Genomic DNA, 6,000 nt, shown 5'->3' on the forward strand with positions numbered 1-6,000 from the left:
TCTGTGTGTCCCCTTAATATGAGATGTATATGTTACTAATGATCTGTGTCCCCCCAATAATATGAGATGTATATGTGACTAACGATCTGTGCGCCCCTTAATATGAGATGTATATGTGACTAACGATCTGTGCGTCCCCTTAATATGAGATGTATATGTGACCAACGATCTGTGCACCCCCTTACTAAGAGATGTATATGTGATTAATGATCTGTACGTCCCCTTAATATGAGATATATATGTGACTAACGATCTGTGCGTCCCTTACTGAGAGATGTATACGTGACTAACGATCGGTGCGTCCCCTTAATATGTGAATAGCGATTTGTGCCCCCCTTTATATGAGATGTATGTGATTAACGATGTGTGCGCCCCCTCACTGAGAGATGTATATGTGATTAATGACCTGTGCGTCCCTTACTGAGAGACGTATATGTGATTAACGATCTGAGCGTCCTTTACTGAAAGATGTATATGTGACTAGCGATCTGTGCGCCGCTTAATATGAGATGTATATGTGACTAGCGATCTGTGCGCCCCTTAATATGAGATGTATATGTGACTAATGATCTGTGCGCCCCTTAATATGAGATGTATATGTGGCTAGCGACCTGTGCGCCCCTTAATATGAGATGTATATGTGACTAATGATCTGTGCGCCCCTAATAAGAGATGTATATGTGGCTAGCGATCTGTGCACCCCTTAATATAAGATGTATATGTGACTAGCGATCTGTGTGCCCCTTAATATGAGATGTATATGTGAATAACGATCAATGTGTCCCCATTAATATGAGATGTATATGCGACTAGCGATCTGTGCTCCCCCTTACTGATGGATCTATATGTGACTAACGATCTGTGTGTCCCCTTAATATGAGATGTATATGTGACTAACGATCTGTGTGCCCCCTTAATATGAGATGTATATGTGACTAACAATCTGTGCGCCCCCTTACTGAGTAAAGACACTGAGTGGCACTGAGAGTTTTAAGCAGGGGAGCCTGGTTCAATTCCCGGTGTCAGCTCCTTGTGACCTTGGGCAAGTCACTTTATCTCCCTGTGCCTCAGGCACCAAAAACATAGATTGTAAGCTCCACAGGGCAGGGACCTGTGCCTGCAAAATGTCTCTGTAAAGCGCTACATAAAACAAGTAGTGCTATACAAGAACATGCTATTATTATTATTATTATTATTATATGTGACTAACAATGTGTGCGCCCCCATATGAGATGTATATGTGACTAACGATCAGTGCGCCCCTTAATATGAGATTTATTTGTGACTAACCATGTGTGCGCCCCCTTAATATGAGATGTATATGTGACTAACGATCTGTGCACCCCTTAATATGAGATGTATATGTGACTAACGATCTGTGCACCCCTTAATATGAGATGTATATGTGACTAACGATCTGTGCACCCCTTAATGAGATGTATATGTGACTAGCGATCTGTGCATCCCATAAGATGAGATGTATATGTGACTAGCGATCTGTGCGCCCCTTAATGAGATGTATATGTGACTAACGATCTGTGCGTCTCATAAGATGAGATGTATATGTAACTAACGATAACTGCGCCCCCTTAATGAGATGTAGAGGTGTCTGCTTCCATCCCTACCATCACACAGCACGTTCTCCCTGCCACGCGGATAACTCCCATGCACCCTGTAGCCGTCACTCCTGTCACTGCACCCTGTAGCCGTCACTGCACTTCTGTCATGTTCTGCAACACTATCTGCTATTCAATTATTTACCAGTTTCTATTTATTGTGGTCAGAGTGGTCTCACCTCTGCGTGGCGGTCACAGCGGTCTCACCTCTGCGTGGCGGTCACAGCGGTCTCACCTCTGCGTGGCGGTCAGAGCGGTCTCACCTCTGCGTGGCGGTCAGAGCGGTCTCACCTCTGCGTGGCGGTCACAGCGGGGTCTCAGCGGTCAGAACGGTCTCTTTTGGGCAGAGCAGTCTCTCCTCTGCGTGGGGTTCAGAGTGCTCTCTGCATGGTGGGCAGAGCAGTCTCTCCTCTCTGTGGCAGTCAGAGCTGTCTGGGGTAGGTACATATCTAAGGTCTGGTTTATATACACCCCTGGACCCTGCCTGTGGGACATTAGCATACTAAGAAGCCTGGGGCAAGGACAGAGGTTGGAACAGATTCTTTGCCTGAGGTCGTACAAAGTGAAAGTGTCAGATCCAACACGAAACGGAAATCATGTCACGCTGCATAAAGGCTGAGCGTGGCTACCCCGAGGCGTACTTACCCCCACCTACAAACTGAGGCAACACCATTTTGTGGAAGTAAAACATTTTGGTCAAAGCTTTATTACTTGAACAACATTTGAAAATAAACTGTCAGCCAGTCAATAGTCATTTGTCGTCTGATGGGAACCCTTCTCCAAACCGCCCTATTCTCGGTATTGTCTGGTGGGAACCCTTCTCCAAACCGCCCTATTCTCGGTATTGTCTGGTGGGAACCACTCGCCAAACCGCCCTATTCTCGGTATTGTCTGGTGGGAACCACTCGCCAAACCGCCCTATTCTCGGTATTGTCTGGTGGGAACCACTCGCCAAACAGCCCTATTCTCGGTATTGTCTGGTGGGAACCACTCGCCAAACCGCCCTATTCTACCATCAGACGGGTGCCCTTCTGCAGACCACCATGTTCTCCACCTACACCTCGCCCCCTTCTGGCTACCTGGGCCTAACCACATAAGTTAGCGCTCAGCTTCCTAAGACTTGTAACAGGGGTACAGCCCGACAGCATGAGTCGGTGCCTCCGGCCTGCACAATCTCATTGGGGGTACTGGCCTGGCAGTTCCACCACCCGGATGCCCCATTAAGGCTAATTACTGGGGACTCACCCCAACCCAAGATGTGACCACGCGACCCGACTGCTTACTGCCAAAAATATCCATGCCTTCATCAGGTGCACCCCGTCTCGCCTATGCCAAGTACGCCCCCTGTCCTTGAATGCCACATGCTTTTCTATCAGCCCGCTGGATGCCCCCCTCCATACCAGCCTTGGTATGATCTCGGACCATCACTCCAGAGGGCTTTAAATCTGGCGCAGTCTGCGTGCATCTGGAGACTTGGTTGCCGCCACTTCATTCGCGCCCAGGTTAATTATCACGTGAGGCTTCCTTCCATAGGTCTGACAGCGCGCTTGTGGTGGTTGGCACCATCCCCAGCACATTCCTCGCTTACTCAGCCATTGTATGCTCGTGCTCTTGTGGAATTCCCAGCATGCTCGCTGCCCGCTCACAGGTCCAGTGAATGAAGAAATGACCAGTCAGCCAGACTTCCCGCGCTGCACCTGCTATTACCACATGATTGTCTCGTTACTCGTCTGCCGGGGCCTAATGTGCCCGTTGTAAGCATTTTGATTACCACCTTAATCTGAGCGATAGGCAGACCCTGCTCGGAGGGTACCGTTGCCGCCCCAATCCTAAATGAGTGGATCCACAGGAATATATGCCTCCTGCTTTTAGGCAGCATTCGACTCCCCTGACGAAGTGACATCATCGGGGAGGCAGCGAGCGGAGGGATTCCCTGAGCAGCACCGACATCATCGGGGAGGCAGCGAGCGGAGGGATTCCCTGAGCAGCACCGACATCACCGGGGAGGCAGCGAGCGGAGGGATTCCCTGAGCAGCACGACATCATCGGGGAGGCAGCGAGCGGAGGGATTCCCTGAGCAGCACCGACATCATCGGGGAGGCAGCGAGCGGAGGGATTCCCTGAGCAGCACCGACATCATCGGGGAGGCAGCGAGCGGAGGGATTCCCTGAGCAGCAGAGACATCATCGGGGAGGCAGCGAGCGGAGGGATTCCCTGAGCAGCACCGATATCATCGGGGAGGCAGCGAGCGGGGGGATTCCCTGAGCAGCACCGACATCATCGGGAGGCAGCGAGCGGAGGGATTCCCTGAGCAGCAGAGACATCACCGGGAGGCAGCGAGCGGGGGGATTCCCTGAGCAGCACTGACATCACCGGGGAGGCAGCGAGAGGAGGGATTCCCTGAGCAGCACCGACATCACCGGGGAGGCAGCGAGCGGAGGGATTCCCTGAGCAGCAGAGACATCACCGGGAGGCAGCGAGCGGAGGGATTCCCTGAGCAGCAGAGACATCACCGGGAGGCAGCGAGCGGAGGGATTCCCTGAGCAGCAGAGACATCATCGGGGAGGCAGCGAGCGGGGGGATTCCCTGAGCAGCACCGACATCATCGGGGAGGCAGCGAGCGGAGGGATTCCCTGAGCAGCAGAGACATCACCGGGAGGCAGCGAGCGGGGGGATTCCCTGAGCAGCACCGACATCATCGGGGAGGCAGCGAGCGGAGGGATTCCCTGAGCAGCACCGACATCATCGGGGAGGCAGCGAGCGGAGGGATTCCCTGAGCAGCAGAGACATCATCGGGGAGGCAGCGAGCGGAGGGATTCCCTGAGCAGCAGAGACATCATCGGGGAGGCAGCGAGCGGAGGGATTCCCTGAGCAGCACGACATCATCGGGGAGGCAGCGAGCGGAGGGATTCCCTGAGCAGCACCGACATCATCGGGGAGGCAGCGAGCGGAGGGATTCCCTGAGCAGCACCGACATCATCGGGGAGGCAGCGAGCGGAGGGATTCCCTGAGCAGCACCGACATCACCGGGGAGGCAGCGAGCGGAGGGATTCCCTGAGCAGCACCGACATCATCGGGGAGGCAGCGAGCGGAGGGATTCCCTGAGCAGCACCGACATCATCGGGGAGGCAGCGAGCGGAGGGATTCCCTGAGCAGCACCGACATCATCGGGGAGGCGGCGAGCGGAGGGATTCCCTGAGCAGCACCGATATCATCGGGGAGGCAGTGAGCGGAGGGATTCCCTGAGCAGCACCGACATCATCGGGGAGGCAGCGAGCGGAGGGATTCCCTGAGCAGCACCGACATCATCGGGGAGGCAGCGAGCGGAGGGATTCCCTGAGCAGCACCGACATCATCGGGGAGGCAGCGAGCGGGGGGATTCCCTGAGCAGCACCGACATCATCGGGGAGGCAGCGAGCGGAGGGATTCCCTGAGCAGCACCGACATCATCGGGGAGGCAGCGAGCGGAGGGATTCCCTGAGCAGCACCGACATCATCGGGGAGGCAGCGAGCGGGGGGATTCCCTGAGCAGCACCGATATCATCGGGGAGGCAGCGAGCGGGGGGATTCCCTGAGCAGCACCGACATCATCGGGGAGGCAGCGAGCGGAGGGATTCCCTGAGCAGCAGAGACATCATCGGGGAGGCAGCGAGCGGAGGGATTCCCTGAGCAGCACCGACATCACCGGGGAGGCAGCGAGAGGAGAGATTCCCTGAGCAGCACCGACATCATCGGGGAGGCAGCGAGCGGAGGGATTCCCTGAGCAGCACCGACATCACCGGGGAGGCAGCGAGCGGAGGGATTCCCTGAGCAGCACGACATCATCGGGGAGGCAGCGAGCGGAGGGATTCCCTGAGCAGCACGACATCATCGGGGAGGCAGCGAGCGGAGGGATTCCCTGAGCAGCAGAGACATCATCGGGGAGGCAGCGAGCGGAGGGATTCCCTGAGCAGCACCGACATCATCGGGGAGGCAGCGAGCGGAGGGATTCCCTGAGCAGCACCGACATCATCGGGGAGGCAGCGAGCGGAGGGATTCCCTGAGCAGCACCGACATCATCGGGGAGGCAGCGAGCGGAGGGATTCCCTGAGCAGCACCGACATCATCGGGGAGGCAGCGAGTGGGGGGATTCCCTGAGCAGCACCGACATCATCGGGGAGGCAGCGAGCGGAGGGATTCCCTGAGCAGCACGACATCATCGGGGAGGCAGCGAGCGGAGGGATTCCCTGAGCAGCACGACATCATCGGGGAGGCAGCGAGCGGAGGGATTCCCTGAGCAGCACCGACATCATCGGGGAGGCAGCGAGCGGAGGGATTCCCTGAGCAGCACCGACATCATCGGGGAGGCAGCGAGCGGAGGGATTCCCTGAGCAGCACCGACATC

The 6,000-nt window shown here is 55.7% G+C and overlaps 1 protein-coding gene across 1 annotated transcript in view; it reads right to left on the reverse strand.

Moving 5' to 3' along the window:
- Nucleotides 1-2,036, reverse strand: part of LOC142485933 (carbonic anhydrase 4-like) — a 141,766-nt gene extending 139,730 nt beyond the window's left edge. Inside the window, exon 1 of the mRNA XM_075584596.1 lies at nt 1,796-2,036. The gene's annotated coding sequence lies outside the window, so the exon portion shown is untranslated. The remainder of the gene's footprint in view (nt 1-1,795) is intronic.
- Between the last annotated feature and the right edge of the window lie 3,964 nt (nt 2,037-6,000).

Source organism: Ascaphus truei, unplaced genomic scaffold (genome assembly GCF_040206685.1).
Source record: "Ascaphus truei isolate aAscTru1 unplaced genomic scaffold, aAscTru1.hap1 HAP1_SCAFFOLD_667, whole genome shotgun sequence".
NCBI lineage: Eukaryota > Metazoa > Chordata > Amphibia > Anura > Ascaphidae > Ascaphus > Ascaphus truei.